General features: G+C 38.0%; 1 long non-coding RNA gene across 1 annotated transcript; it reads left to right on the forward strand.

Moving 5' to 3' along the window:
- The first annotated feature begins 4302 nt into the window (after positions 1–4302).
- LOC127427357 (uncharacterized) lies at positions 4303–13152 on the forward strand. The gene is made up of 6 exons (XR_007894931.1): positions 4303–4562; positions 10566–10687; positions 10807–11073; positions 11772–11854; positions 11986–12761; positions 13034–13152. It is a non-coding gene; the product is annotated as an uncharacterized LOC127427357 (long non-coding RNA).
- Positions 13153–16762: the final 3610 nt, after the last annotated feature.

Raw genomic sequence — 16762 nt, forward strand, 5'->3', positions numbered from 1 at the left:
TGCTTCATGAATACTGTGGATTCGGACATACTACTCCATTGGCATACTGTTTTTTGGCATACTTTATAGTATGGAAGTATGGATATTCAGATGCAGCATGTGTCTCAGTTTGATACTCTAATATTACTGCTTTCATCAGGAAGTGCTGCTCAGCTCTTTAGTTGTTTAGTGCTGAGTAATGCATTTGTATTGTTACTGTGATGGTTTTGGCTGCATGCACATCAGTGATGCAATGGGCTTAAAATGAATTTTTAAGTGCAAATCTCGACTACGATGCTATGAAAGTCTTACTAGAGAAGAGTAAAAAAAAATATATATATATATTGGAAAAACCTTTGGTAAAAACAAACTTTTAAAAAGTATTGCTAAACAATAACAAATGCTGAATAAACAAAAAGATATATACCGACTGCTTCTTCCGAAGACTCATCACCTCACTTGATACAGCGTAATACAAATGTGTGATCTTTTTACGTAAAGTATTTTATCGATGTAAAATTTCACGTTTATTGCTCAAACATTGTAGATGGGTCGAATTTCAATATTGTACAACATAATCAGTAAGTTCCAGATTTAACATTGATGTTATCAGATATGTCGCAATTGACTTTGAGCCCGAATTGATCAAAAACAACAATATCATGGTGAATTTAAATTACATTATGTCACAAATTATTTTTAATTTGACGTTGCAATCACCTCATTTTGTTTTACAAAACTGTATGAAACCAGAACAAAGAAAAAAAAAATACATTAAGGTCTTATTTGTTTTAAACTAGACCAGAGTTAAATTTATTTTTATCTTGAAAGTTTTTTTTTTTTTACATTATGTAACATTTGTAACATTACGTGCAAGTGCCAACATTTTCAACATCACTACAGCTCTTGACATTTTCTTTCTGTGCATTCTCTGTAGATAAAGCTGTCAGCTGAAATAAATACATTTCAGTTCCTCATTCTGCTGTCCCTTTTATCACTTTAGCTAGAGAATTCCTCTGACAACCTTTGTTTAACACAAAAACAAGAAAACTGACAATTGTTTGTTGACTACTTTTTTTTGTTACTGTCCCTTTAGAATGAATCACCAATTCTGTAGTCTTCTTCATTTGTAATTCACTTTAAATAGTCTGCTAAATTAATAAATAGGTTGCTTATAATGACTTTATGGCTAAGATTAAAGTTAGAACTCTCATTTTCCACAAACTAAACCACAAAATAACTATGGTAGCACTTTACCATAAGGTTCTATAGGTTCATAATTGTTAATATATGCATAATCAGGCTAATCAGCCGAGGAGAGGGATAAGGCCAAGCCGGATGCGACAGTTCGGGAGAGAGTGAGTCACACACTGCTGTGTGTGTTTATGTTTGTGTCTTTTTAAGTTTTCATTAAATATTATTTCAACTGTTCAGCTGGTTCCAGCCGCCTGCTTTCCCATTGTAAACCCTGATACAACGTTAAATTTCGGTATTAAATTCACTATTTTTTAAATAGAATTGTTCTATAGCCTATGCAGTATTTAACACAATTACATCAGAAGTCACTGTATTTAAATTACTGAAAAATTAAGAGTAATCCCTTACTTTACTTTTTTAAATGAAAAAGTCATTAATTACTTAGTAATGCATTGCACCCAACACTGTTTATAAACTACTAAAATGCTATTGTTCACTAATTTATTTTAGATCATAATGCATTAACTAATGTTAATGTAAACTAATTTTAATGTTATATAAAAGTGTATCAGTATGTAGAAATGAACAATAACATACAATAACAATATTTAACAATAACAAAGATTAACAAATGCTGTAAATATTGTTCATTATTGGTTCGAGTTAAGTTTTGTGATAACTAAAGTTAATGCATACAGTCTTATTGTAAAGTGTTATCCTTTTATTCATATCTATCGTAATGGAGGAAATAATGCAGATACATAAATATTACATGAGAATGTAAAAAATACAAACAGACTGTTTAATGTTTGTTTCATGTTTGGATTTGTTTTTCATGATGAGGCGTCTTATAAGTTCAGGTTTTTCACCAGTATCTACAGTAACTGAGTGTTGAGTGTTCAGTACTTTTTAGTTAATGAAAATGAAGGAAAACATTTTATTTATTTATTTATTTTTTTATTTATTTTTTAATGGCAGCTGAAATGAAGAATCTTTTCATTTGGGTTATTTTGCAACTACGACATGGTGTTTTATTGTAAGAGTTGAATGTGAATGTGAATCTGCAAGTGTCCAATGAAAGCATCTGATGAACATTCCGTGGAAGTGTTCTTCTCTTACACACAAGGCTGTGACACATTTATAATCACTGAAAGCTTCCTGCTTGCCAATTTAATCCACAGAAGGTTGCAGAGCATTTGGATAAACCTGTCTGAGGTAAGTCCAATATTTCTAACTTTCTCTTTAAGGAAAGTATCTTTCTTTTCAATGTTATGTTTCATAAGCTATATTTGTTTTAACAAGTATCCTTATGTAATAGATTGATCACAACAACAATACAAAATAATATGTACATTTCTGTCATACAAAGGACAGCAGAATGGCTTAATGCTTTTACAAAACGATTTACCAATATGATATGCCAATGTTTAATCAATAATTATTAATAATTATGAATTGTATTAATAGGACAAGTAACAGTAATTTATTATTATTATAATGAGAATAAACAATTGTTCCACCAAGTTGGGGAGACCAAAAATTCTTAGAAATGTACAATGCATCACTAAACTGTGTAAAGCAGTGTAACGTACAAAGAAAACTGTTGGGACGAGTGCTAGTTTTTTAACAAGAATTTCGATGTTGATTTACACTGAGACAACTTCTACTGCCATTTTTAGAAGAGTGGCTAATTTCCAATTGGTTAAACTCAGGGGAGTAGGAACGATCTGAAAACTGGGGTGGGACACATTCTAACGTCTACAGCAGACTCGAGTGGCGCTTCGTGTCAAAAGTAATGGAACCCATTATAATCATATAATTATAATGATGCTCTCTAAACTGGAAGTGTCCATTGTGTCGCATCATGCCAACAGTAAACGGGTGTCCCGTTCCATTTTTGTGCTGCACACGCTGGCAGTACTACTGCCAACAACACAAATAAATGGCTTGGAACGTTCATGCTGACTCATCCGGTGTAGACAGAGGAATCGGCTTGTCCGATAACATCGCCTAATTGAACAGCAGCTGGGTGTGCCGTGCAGGGGATACAGCACATGAGGTAGGACAGTTCTTGGTAACTAGTAAGCGAAAACTGAATAATCGTCAGTTTTCACGATTACATAATTGTGACAGCCGTAATCGTAATCGCTAATAGTTTTTCGATTAATTGTGCAGCCCTACCCATAGTTATAAAACCTATTTTATTATTATAATACTAATATAATATGAATACCTATTATGAAGTTCAGTGCAAACAAATAACATAACGGTCAACCTATTAAACATTAATGTAGGCGAGAAAGGTCTAATATTAATGTTGAATGAAACTTTTAAATGTACGGTAAACTTTATAGTTTAAAATTTCACACATTAATTCAGTATACTTGCCGTCATGCAAACTCTCAGCCCTAAATCAATGCAGCTCCTATCGCTATTACAAGACAAAATAATATTCTTTTCCGCTTCACTGAAATATGGCGCACATTTCTTTTTAGCTTCTGTTTCCATGATGACTCCTGAAATCAACACTCCATTGACAATACCTTTCTGTACTCACCGTGTGCACGCGTTAACTTTGGGTTACCAATTGGAGTATGATTAAACTAACTCCTCACAGGTGTTCTGGAACCGGAATACTGCTAGTTGGCAATGTTTGGGTTAATCAACCTAGAGTTCAACCTTGCTTTCTGGAATACCCCTCTGGGAGGCCCAGTGCTTATACTTTTGAGAAAGGTAAACTCACAACTTACTTAGTTGTAATTGAACATTAAACTGGGATAGGAGAATGTATTTTGACATCAAACAAGTTACACACTTCACCTTTAACTTACAATAGTCAAAGATTACTTCTCTGTTTGCCCACTTCTTATCTCATATAGATTGCAGCTCAGTGTCGCTGCTGGCAGGCTGTTGGGCTCATTAATTTTAACCTTGTTGTCGGTGTTCACTAGAAATGATTTAGTGAATCAAAATGTGGTCTGTGAATGCTAGCCAATAGGATTGCCACTTTTGAGTTAGTTCCACCCACTGCCGAAACAACATGCTGTCAGGGGTTTCTGCTGGGTCTTAAAGGCTTTGTTTTAGGCGAACGGCTGCACTTTTTCCCTTGCACCACAATTAAGCAAATATACGTATTAAAAGGATTCCCACACCCCTGGTTAAAATGATGGTGTTACAACTCTCCCTTATATAGTTTATTAGTTCATGTGCGGTGTGGTTAAAACTCGCTTTCTCTGCCTCGAGTTGTCTCATCTCTCACTCCAGCTGCAGCACAGAGCACTGCACGCATGCCTTGCAAGCCCAGTTTATCCTGTAACCTGAAGACACAAGCTGCGTCTGAAAACTGGAAAATTCTGCCTTCGGAGGCTGAACAAGGATGGATGAAGGTAAGATGAAATAAGGTACTTTTTAAACTGTTCAGATAGATAAAACACTTTTATTTAAACCATTAACCATTTTCCGATGCAGCCACAGTTTGTCTAAAACCGCCCTAAACAAACAAAAGTGTAGCTCTGATCCTGACGTCATCCATCGGTGTTGTTGATTTTGATGATGTAGTTGCTGTTGAAACGCACGTGCAAATAATGTCTGGATAAAAATGATCGATACTAGATTACGTCGCTACGGTGGTTCCTTTCTGTAAATGCGAATGCAACGGGAAATGTCTCCTCGGGTGTAACATTCCTCGTAAGAGTTCTCATCTAGAAAGTTACTGAGGGAAAAGTACCAGGACTGTAGGTGGGAAAGGGCTTCATAAGGACTTTTCATACTGTGCTTAACCCTTGGTTATCGTCTTTTTAAACCCTGCTTTTCATCCCAGTTAAAACAATATTTCACACTTGTAATTTCACAACTTCAATGCAGATTATACTTGAAAATCTCTGTCCGGAAGGGGTGCGGCCAGACTGCTGACCCTGTGCTTCTCTGTTTGTTTACTAATTTGTTTTTAAGTTGTTTTAAGTTTGTATATGTGATAAGTTTGTGTGATTTTTAATATTCATTTAACGACCTGACGGAGTAGCGAAATGAAGATGGAGTTCGCTGGAAAATTCATATTTACGTGCGTCCTGATCTTCTCTTTAATCTTGGAAAATCTATCAATGTTCAGATGTAATGGTGTGGGTGCACCTGTGTGGACTTACTCTCGAGACTTTCTACTTTCAGTAAGAGTGCATTTGCACTCCATGGGAACACCTACAATTCTGGACGGACATTTTCTATCCACATTAAATGATGAAAAAAGGAAGATGACACAACATAAAAAAGGTAAAATAAAGAAATGGGGATCAAGAGGTGGTGTCAAAAACAGACTGCACAGATGCGGCACCCGTCACCCTCTTCCAGTGATTACTTTGTTTAATGTCCAATCCTTAAATAACAAACTTGATGAATTAACTATCAGGGCAAAAACAAAAGATCTGTTCAGGTGTAGCAATCTAATAAGTAATAACAGAAACATGGTTGACTGAGAATAACAGTAATGTCGACCTTGATGGCTACACTCTCATTAGAGCGGATCGAGACAAAAGAGCAGCTGGAAAATCAATAGGCGGTGGACTTTGTTAATATTTGGATAATACCTGGGCAACACAATATAAAATACTGGACAAGATTTGTACTCGGGACTATGAGATTATCTCGGTTGCAGTTAGACCTTTTTATTTACCGAGAGAGTTTGGGGCAGATCACTGTGATTCTTGGCTATGTGCCAGGATCAAATAACACTGAAGCTGACAAAGTTACAAAATGTTTCACTGACACACTGGAGAGGTCTGTGGACCAGCCATTGTTTGTTCTCTGAGACTTCAATACCTGTGATTTGTCTGCACATCTTCCAGCCCTTCAGCAATACATGAATATTATAGACGCTTATAAAGCAGTGTGTAGACCTGCCTTAGGAAAATCGGACCACAATATTATTCATCTCCTGCCGAGATATCGACAGAAGATTAAAAGGGAGAAACCTGGTACAAGAAATATACCGCAGTGATCGGAGGAAAGCACAGAGGAACTAAACTTTTGTTTTGCCATGACAGATTGGCAGGTGTTCTTTGACTCAAGTACAGATGTTCTCGAACTTACAGATGTTATTACATCGTATATAAAGTTTTGTGAAGAAACTATAATACCTGTACAGACAGAGTTTTTACTACTAATAAGCCTTGGTTAACCAAAGAGTTGAAGAACTGTTTAAACGAAAAGACGTTTGCTTTTATTAAGGGAGACACTGTGAAAGCTAGAGAGAAAGAGAAGGAATTTAGAACTAAATTAAGGATGTCTAAAATTAATTGTAAAAATAGTTGAGCAGAAATTTTATTCAGAAAATGTCAAACAGGCCTGGGAGGGACTGCATGTAATGATGGGGAGAGAGAGGGAAGGACAAAATGTACAAACTGATAATTGTGTAAGGTTGTTAATGGATGTAATAATTTTTTATAGTAGATTTGATTTAATCGATGCTAAAAGGGAAAGTGAAGAGGTCCTTAAGAATATTCAGACAGGTCCAGCACCCCTGCTGTTTGAGCAGGAGATAGCTGCATGTTTAGCCCGCATTAAAGTTAATAAAGCACCAGGCCCTGATGGGTTAAAGGGGAGGGTGTTAAAAGTCTGTGGCTATCAGCTAAAAAAGGCACCTTTCACTACTATTTCACACATTATTTAATGAGTATACTGTGCCACTTATGTGGGATGTATCTACAGTAATACCTATCCCCAAAACACCAGGGGCAAGATTACCAGAAAATATATAGACCAGTTGCCATGACCTCAGTCCTGGCTAAATGTATGGAAAGAATTGTGAGTAAACATAATGATATCAGTTAGTAAGGTTTTATATCATTACAATTTGCATATAGACTATACGGGGGCAGAAGATGCAACACTTTCATTAATTGATTTCATAGCAAAGCATATTCATGATTCCAATTCTTATGCACAAGCACTTTTTATTGATTTAACCTCTGCTATTAATACTATGCAGGTTCATATGCTTCTATAACATATCTGTAATTTGAATGTAAACCCTGCTTTGATATATTGGATCAAAGATTGTCTCTCAGATCGACCACAGAAAGTTTTTATGAATGGCATATTTTCAAATGAATTGGTTTTAAATACAGGGGCTCCACAGGGTTGTGTGTCACCACTTTTATTTTTAATATATACCAATGAGTTACAGATTAAGAGTAACACAGCTGGTCTTTTTATGTATGCTGATGATATGGTCCTGGTGCAACTCTGTTCAAAGAGCCAATCACTGAGTGAGCAAACCTATTTTAAAAATATTAGTGTCCTTGAGGATTGGTGCAAATTGAGTGCTTGCCAAATTAATGTAAGATAAACCAAAGAGCTGATTTTCAATGTTAAACCTGAAGAACACTATACATTAGGGAAACTAATGTTAAATGATCAGGCTGTTGAGACTGTTGAGAGTTTTAAATATTTGGGAACATATATTGATACAAGGTTGAACTTTGGTGAGAACGTAGACAATATTTTTAGTAAAAACAATCAATCAGAATCAGCTTTATTGCCAAGTATGCTTACACATACAAGGAATTTGTCTTGGTGACAGGAGCTTCCAGTGTACAACTATACAAAAACAATACAAAAACAGCAGCAAGACATAGATAATAATAAAAAATAAAAAATAATTATACACACGTACATACACACACAAACACACACATACACACACACATACGTAGTGCAAATCTAATACAAATCTGTTATCTGTTATGTACAGAGCAAAGCACAAATCTGTTATGTACAGTGCAAAATTTGTCTTTTTTTTTTTTTTTAGAGGAATGAAATGGCAGAAGAGGCTGGATATGTTGGATAAATATTAAAAAAGACTAAACTGTGTATTGCACATAGTTATTGCTCAATGGGGCAATTTAACTGTTCATGAGATGGATAGCCTGAGGGAAAAAACTGTTCCTGTGCCTGACGGTTCTGGTGCTCAGAGCTCTGAAGCGTTGGCCAGAAGGCAACAGTTCAAAAAGGTAATGGGCAGGGTGAGTGGGGTCCAGAGTGATTTTTCCAGCCTTTTTCCTCACTTTGGAATTGTATAGTTCTTGAAGGGAGTGCAGGGGGCAACCAATAATCCTCTCAGCAGTCCGAACTGTCCTTTGTAGTCTTCTGATGTCTGATTTCGTAGCTGAACCAAACCAGACAGTTATTGAAGTGCAGAGGACAGACTCAATGACCGCTGAGTAGAACTGTATCAGCAGCGCCTGTGGCAGGTTGAATTTCCTCAGCTGGCGAAGGAAGTACAACCTCTGCTGGGTCTTTTTCACAATGGAGTCAATGTGGGTCTCCCACTTCAGGTCCTGTGAGATGGTAGTGCCCAGGAACCTGAATGACTCCACTGCTGCCACAGTGCTGTTGAGAATGGTGAGGGGGGGTCAGTGTTGGGGTGTTCCTCCTAAAGTCCACAATCATCTCCACTGTTTTGAGTGTGTTCAGCTCAAGGTTGTTTTGACTGCACAAGACAGCCAGCTGTTTAACCTCCCTTCTTTATGCAGACTCATTGTCATCTCGGATGAGGCCGATGACAGTGGTGTCATCTGCAAACTTCAGGAGCTTGACAGAGGGGTCCTTGGTGATGCAGTCATTGGTTTAGAGGGAGAAAATTAGTGGGGAGAGCACACATCCCTGGGGGGCACCAGTGCTGATTGTACAGGTGCTAGAAGTGAGTTTCCCCAGTATCACAAGCTGCTGCCTGTCTGTCATAAAGCTGGTAATCCACTGACAGATAGACATGGGAACAGAGAGTTGGTGTAATTTATTCTGGAGTATAGCTTGGATGATGGTGTTGAAAGCCGAACTGAAGTCCAAAAAAAGGATCCTTGCATATGTCCCTGGTCTGTCCAGATGTTGCAGGACATGATGCAATCCCATGTTGACTGCATCATCCACAGACCTGTTTACTCTATAAGCAAACTGAAGGGGATCTAGAAAGGGTCCAGTGATGTTCTTCAAATGAAAGGCTGTTCCTTGTGTGGAAACTGAAGAGTTTTGATGTAAGTCAATCAGTTTTGGAAATGGTATATAAAAGCCATGTTGAGAGAATTTTAGTGATTAATATCACAGCCTGGTTTGGAAATTTGGGAGTGAGGAGTAAAAATAAGTTGCTCAGGATAGTGAGAATGGTGGGGAAAATTTTTTATTTTTTTTATTTTTGTTTTTTGGTCTGATTTGGTCACAATATGCAAAAGGTCCATGATGATCCCATCTGTATGAATGTAAGCGCTGCTTTTAACTCATGATGAATACACAGAAAGCAACCGAGGCGAACACACATATGCAAGTATACCTGGAGTTTAACTACTATTTTGTGTTACTTATGTTGTCTTGCATTTAAAAACTGTCTCTTTTAGGGCATAGTTAATTTGAAAGTTAATTTAGTTATAAGTTCATTTAAAAATATACATTATTTTCCATATCAGCTTGCTGTGTAAATATGACTAATATGTTTACATTGTAGTCTGGTGTTGTGAAAAAAGTCTGTGCTTCATAATCTTATGATGTGTTGTTTATTGACTAACTTTAGTGTAAACACATTAAAAATACAGTATACTGTATGCTGACACTAACATGCTTTTATTTATTACAATGTATTGCAATTATCACATACCTTTATACAGTCTGGCTGTTTTTTTATGAATTTAACATTGTCCTATGAGCAATATTTCCAGTTGAATTGTATCAAAATAGATTATGTTATTAATATAACTGACATGTGTACAGATAACTTCGTCACTGCTTGACTTTCACGAAATGAAGCAGTTTCACTTAAAAGATATTTAAGACTTTATTAAAGGAAAACAATAATTGGAAGTAAACAGCAGTATCGCTTTTTCAATAATTATAAATAGAAAACAAATGTTGCTGACTTTTGTCGCATCACACAGTGCGGCAAACAGAAACTGTACTGTATATGGAATTTTGGACACAAATATGGTGGTGCGGTTATACAGTGACATCACATGAAATATATGCTGCATTCACATCATGTTGGAATTACAGTATTTACGAGATGGCAACTCAGAGGTTCTACTTGGAGCCGTTCACGTCCTGGGAACTTGGAAGTTGTTAGTGTCTATGACAACACTCAAAACGCCAAAATGGCTTTGTTGTTGATAGCAGCGAAATATTTATCACTACATTCATTCATTAAACCTAACAGAGAATGGAGATTCTCAAATTAAACCCATATCTGGTTTCTCACAACCTAAAAAAACAACACTGTCTAAATGAATTGTTTAAAGAGAACAATGAATTATATGTTTTGTTTTCTAAACAAATGTAATTTCCTTATTAAGCAGATCAAATATGGCTATTCAACATTGCAAAAATGCACATGTCTCTGTTCATTCTCTTGGCAGTACCAACAATATTCTATCCGTTTGGCTCAAGAGACACTCAAGTAACTATTGGTGATACAAGCAACAATCTTACCCTGTCCAGTCCATTTACATTCTTCGGGCGTACACACTGGCAAATATATGTGAGAATTCTGTTTACTTTTTTAATGTGAATGACATATGCTGAATAAACATTGTAATAAGTCAGTGTGACATGGAAGCCAGTTTTTCTGATGTATTCTGACCACTTTGCTTATTACAGGTTAATAATAATGGACTCCTTACATTCAGCCAACCTATAAATGAAGCTGACCCTTACCCCTTACCGACCAATGGGAGCGAAGATTTAATTGCTCCTCTCTGGACTGATCTTGACGACTACGTTAGTGGTGTGTACTCATATAATCAGTATTCAACGGGAAGTGTGCTCACTTGGGCCACACAGGATATACAACAGCATTTCCCTGATCTGAGCTTCGTTGCGACTTGGGTATTTGTTGCAAATTGAGACTTGCAGACTTCAGGCACAGTAAGTTATATCTCCAGAACAGTAAATGTTTACACTTCAGCACAAGGTCACAGACTATGTAGAGTAAAAGTTGATATTCTCAGAATGTCTGTGACATTCCGTATTTTCAATCTTTTCAGGGATACTTGTTTCAAGTGGTTTTAATGTCAGGCAGTAATTTTTCATTTATTCTGATGAATTATGGTGACTGTAAAGTGCCAATTCAACCTGTACAGGTAAATGTAACGAGTGTTCTGTGTCACTAGAACAGATTCATATTCTATACTCTATACTCTCTCTACATGTATACACATAACTTAATTTTAATGTTTTAAATAGGCTGGCTATGACACAGCAAACTCCACACACTACTTTGCAATTCCTGGGTCAAACAATATAAGCTACATTCCACAACCCAAGAGAACGAGTAATGTTAATGTTCCAGGTCGTTGGGCATTTATAGTGGATGGTATCCCAAAATGTAGGTGTTTCATTAAGGTTGTGTATTATTATTATCATCAGTTTTTCATATTATTGCATTCTGTGTTAAATCATACACCAAAGCAAAAACAGAAAAGCAATGACATATATTGAGAAAATTAAATATCATATCCCTAAAATGTGCTCAGTATACATAATGTAACTTGCAAACGTACACACTTTCACCATGTAATTCAACATTATTTGCGTTTTATGTGTGGCATGTGTGTATCCTTTAGACAATATAATTGGACTTCAAGTGAGACTTACCTCATTGTTAAACCTAACCGAGAATGGAAACATTCAAATCATTTTAGATAAAGTAAGTCACACTCACTACAACTATCTATGCTAACTTACTACAACTATCTATGCTAAGTACACTTCTAATATACAACAACGAAAATATGCAATGCTCAATAAATGTTATCTGTTTGTCCATTTTCGTTCCAGCTAAAACAGGAGCTGATCAAACATGGTCTTCCGAACACCACAGAGGTGAAGTTAAGAAGTCTTCAAAAGACAAAGCCGTAATATCAGTCTCATAGGGAAATAAAACAGAAACATCTCAGACACCAAATTCCCCAGCCATTGAAGATGTAAAAACTGATAAAGAGAAAGGAGTGTTGCTCCTCAGAAAGTGTTAACCCTTTAAGTCTCTTTCTGTCTTTCACACACATTTGGACAACGTGCATACTACACATCCACACACAAATCAGCTCTGAGGTTCAAAAAACAAATATAAATGTTCATTTTATATTTAAACATACATTACATAATTACATCAGTTAGTTCTGGTCCTCTAATCTGATTTGATGATAAACGTCCCACAAGTGCTGATATTTAGTATCACAGCACTGTGATGTTTCACAATTTGTATAACTCTGCTTATCTGTGTTCATGTCATTCCAGACCAGAGTATGTGAGTGGTGTCGGTAAAAGGAAGCGGGAAGTGGAGTTGTATGATTTTTGCTCAGAGCAGAGATGGTGACATCCAGAACACCGGCATGTCTTATCACAATTGACGGCACGTTATTAAATAAGGCGCAAGTCCAATCGAGACATGAGTTCATCCATCAGATCATAATTAACCGACAGTGGCTTTGAATGCTTTTTAACTGAGTGCAGGCGCAACATTTGTGTCGAGCGACTCACTCCCCCGTCACGAGCAACTCCGGTGGAAGACAGCGGCTGGATCTTTGGATGATACAACTCATTTCCCCATCTCCGTGAGTTAACAAACCTCCAAATAAAACACACGAGACATGCTCATGCACAGTGCAGCATAGCTCTCACTGTACATGACGTGACTAAAAACTAATTGTCCAGTTGAAACATCACATAAACACGAGTGCAGCCGTTTAAGGGACTAAAGGTTGTTAAGAGAAAGCGCTTTATCACACATGGTTTCTGTTGGAGGACACTGCTTTTATGTGTTTGTGTTAATGCATAAGTGACGTTAATATGTTAATGTGAGTGTGCATGTGCTTATATCCTTAAGTGCGTTGTGGAAACCAGAAATCTGATATAGAGGGAAACCCCATGTGACGAGGAGGGCGGGGCTGGGCCGTGACTACGCACACCTGGCCCCCAATTGGGCTAATCAGCCGAGGAGAGGGATAAAGGCAGCCGGGTTTGGCAGTTCAGGAGAGAGAAAGCCACACGCAGCTGCCATTTGTGCATTTGTGTTTGTGTCTTTTTGTTTCATTAAATCTTACTTTGACTGTTCAGCCGGTTCCCGCCTCCTCCTTTCCCATTTTAACATGCCTGTTACACCCCACTATCGCGGCGCAATGCATCTGTCACATTACAAATTAAATGCCACTTTCGTGTCTTCTGCAGCTTTCTCACACTAAACGGCTTACAGGTGTCCGTGTAAATGAGCTAATATAATTTAATATTTGCGGAAGATATTATTCCACCCCCTGAGTAACATCATTAATGACAGTTCAACCAATGTGGTTCAAACGAGGGATATGCGACATAGTTACTGCGGTTTCGGGAAACAGTCATGACTAGTTAGTTCATTTCTCCAACAATGCATTGTACTGTGATGGCTAAGCAGTGAGTTACATCACTGAATGGGAAAAGCACCCCAGTACGGTTCCAGTCACACAGCACAGGTTTGCTGAAAATGCTGTTGTGAGACCTGAAAATTTGCGGGTGTCAGTTCAGTTACAGAATACGGTTATCACTCTCGTAAATAACCAACTTGTGCATGAACGCAGCCATATTAAGCACTCAAATACAGGACTGACAACCATATTCTGCTACTGTGTGAACATGGCCGTAGTGTTTTTTCTGGCTTCCGCCTCACTCTCTCACCAGTGAGTGAGGGATGAGCGAAAAGTGGGAAATGGCAAACCCTGAGTGGAGCTGAACTGAAAACAGAACACTGAGCGGGGGATGGAAATTGCTGTTATTCCACATACTGTGTTCAAATACGTGCATTACTTGGCAGCATACAAAGCTTGGTGATATGGCTTATTTTTTTTAACTATTTTCATTAGCTGAGAAAAAAAAGTCTATAAACTAAATTGTGTCTGACACATAAGTAACTACATTAACTTCTCGACCAAACAAACAAACAAACAAAGAAATAGCCCCATTGGCTAGTTCATCCAACTATACAGCACTCTCTTTTCCTTCTTAAACACACTGAATAGTCTTAATGGTGAAAGATTATTCACTTGTAGATAGCAAAACAAAACTTTAGAATGTTTTCCTTGTAAACAAATCATTGAGCCATGACACCACAGTACTGCACTGAATAAATTCATATCACAGTCCATACACCTTCTGCTTTGTCTATAAAATAAATGCAACTTTTAAATACAGGCAATAATATTATATGACATTATTAATAAGCAAATATGTTTATAGATTACAAGCAATGGAACAGCTGTCCTGATATATTTTCCCTTGTAAATATATTGTTTTTGTATTGTTGTTTTTCTGTTAACTATTTCTGTTACTTCAGATAATCTACCTAAGGACATTTCCAAGTAAACAATACCATATCTTAATTTTTAGATTTATTATTTGGTAAACACTGCTCACAAAGCTGAAAAAAAAAAAAAAAAAAAAAAAACGCAATCAGTGGTCAAATGTTTTGCATACATCTTGGTAGCCTTGCGTGTAGATCTTGCAATACATTTCCTATATATATATATATATATATATATATATATATATATATATATATATATATATATATAGGCACAGAACAGAAAATGAGAGATGACCAATTGTGATATTGAGTAACAGTAAGTAAGACGTCTCGGTTACGTACATAACCCAGGTTTCCTTAGTAGGAATGAGACGCTGTGTCGATTTGACTCATTTGGAACAGGTCAGTGGTCACGTGGGTGGTCTGAAGCCATAATACAGTCAAGCCAATTCATTGGCTAATGGTGCCTAAGCAACGCTTCTGAGGAGCTACGTCATAGGCTCCTTATAGCGATCACCTTCAGCGTCATCACTCAGATTTTCTGCAAGCGGCATGAGCCTATGCAGCAACTAGTGAGTATGGCCAGGGAACCAGGGTTACATGTGTAACCGAGATGTTCCCTTTTGTAGTTCACTCAATGCTGTGTCACTCTGACGCCTTGGGGACGATATACCATAGCACCATGCGAACAGTAGCTGCCCGTGTGGCAAGCATATAGCGGAGCATAAATATATAGGAACTATAATTTAATCCCTGTTCCAACAGAAAGAACATGGGAAGCAGGAGTCAAACCCTCATCCAGATTATAAAATCTGACAAAAGTATGTGGAGAGGATCACCCTACCTCCATACAAATGTCCTCCAACAATGCACTTCTAGCCAAAGCCCACGAGGATGTCCCACTCCTCATAGAATGATCCCAAATGCCTAAAGGTGAAGGCAGCCTCTGCTTATAGACAAAAAAACTCTGTTGCAGACACCAAAGCATAGAAACAGCTGTTCTGACTTATGCAACTGGCTAGTGCTGTCAACATAAATTCACAAAGCCCTAACAGGGCACAGCATATGCAACCTTTCACTCTAATCTGACTCAAGTGGGTGAGGAAAGAAAGACTGCAAAGTAATATTCGAGCGAAACGATGCAAATCACTAACCCTCTTAAACGATGCCAATGCCAAAAGCAGTACAGGACAGTTTTAAGATTCAGACTCTGATGCAAAGGGCTCAAATGGGGCACCAGGGAGTGCCTCTAACACCACAGATAAAGGTCTAAGCCTGCATACTCTGTGCATAATGCAACAGAGACAAGAGAATCTTTACCAATCAAAGCCCCATTCACAGGCGCGTTCAGCAGCTAAGTGGCGCCATAAACTTTAAACATTGCCGGGGCAACCCTAGACCCAAAATGCTCCTGTAAAAACAACACTGAGCCTGTAGGGCAGTGAGCTGCATCCTCACTTCCTGCCAAACACCAGGAGGAAAAAACACACCACCTTAATGTAAACGGCCATCTCATTGCAGGGGTTCTAACATTCAGAGTGGTATCAACCATAGCGGGGGATAAACCATCATTCATAAGAGTGCCTTGTTGAAGGGCCAAACCCACATCTTCCATATGTCTGTCCAGAGGTGCCAAATGATGCCTCGCACCTGAGACAGCAGGTCTGTTCTGACATGAATCCCCCAAGGAACCTCCTCCAGGAGAGAGACCAGAATCGAGAAATATATGTGAAAGGGCCTATACGGTGCCACTAACAGGAACCAAACTTAATCATCCCGAATCCTCTGCAGAACTGTGTGCAGCAGGTTGATCAGTGGAAAAGTATACAGTTGTGCTGTCGGCCACTGATGCACCAACACATCGATGCCCAGCATTGCCGGGGATGAGAGAGAAAACCACAGGGTACAGTGTGACGTCTCGCTCAAAGCAAACAGGTCCACATCTGCTCTGCCAAACCTCATCCAGATCTGTTCCACAATCTGAGGATGTAATGTCCATTCTCTGGGTCTCAAGAGATCTGCCCCCAAATTCAGATGATCCGGGACATGTACAGCTCAGAAAGACAGTACATTGTCCTGCACCCCTAGAAGAGTGTGATGTGCCAACCACAAAATGGCACAAAAGTGCACCCCTCCCACACACACTATACACGTCACCTTAAAGGGACGATACACCTGCCTTAGCATGTTAAGTCCCTTAATGGATTTCATCCAACACTGAAAAGGCCTTGCACGCAACATGCCCAGGGAAATGATAGTGGATGCCGCGATCATAAACCC

The sequence above is a fragment of the Myxocyprinus asiaticus genome, chromosome 36, assembly GCF_019703515.2.
Source record: "Myxocyprinus asiaticus isolate MX2 ecotype Aquarium Trade chromosome 36, UBuf_Myxa_2, whole genome shotgun sequence".
Classification (NCBI taxonomy): domain Eukaryota; kingdom Metazoa; phylum Chordata; class Actinopteri; order Cypriniformes; family Catostomidae; genus Myxocyprinus; species Myxocyprinus asiaticus.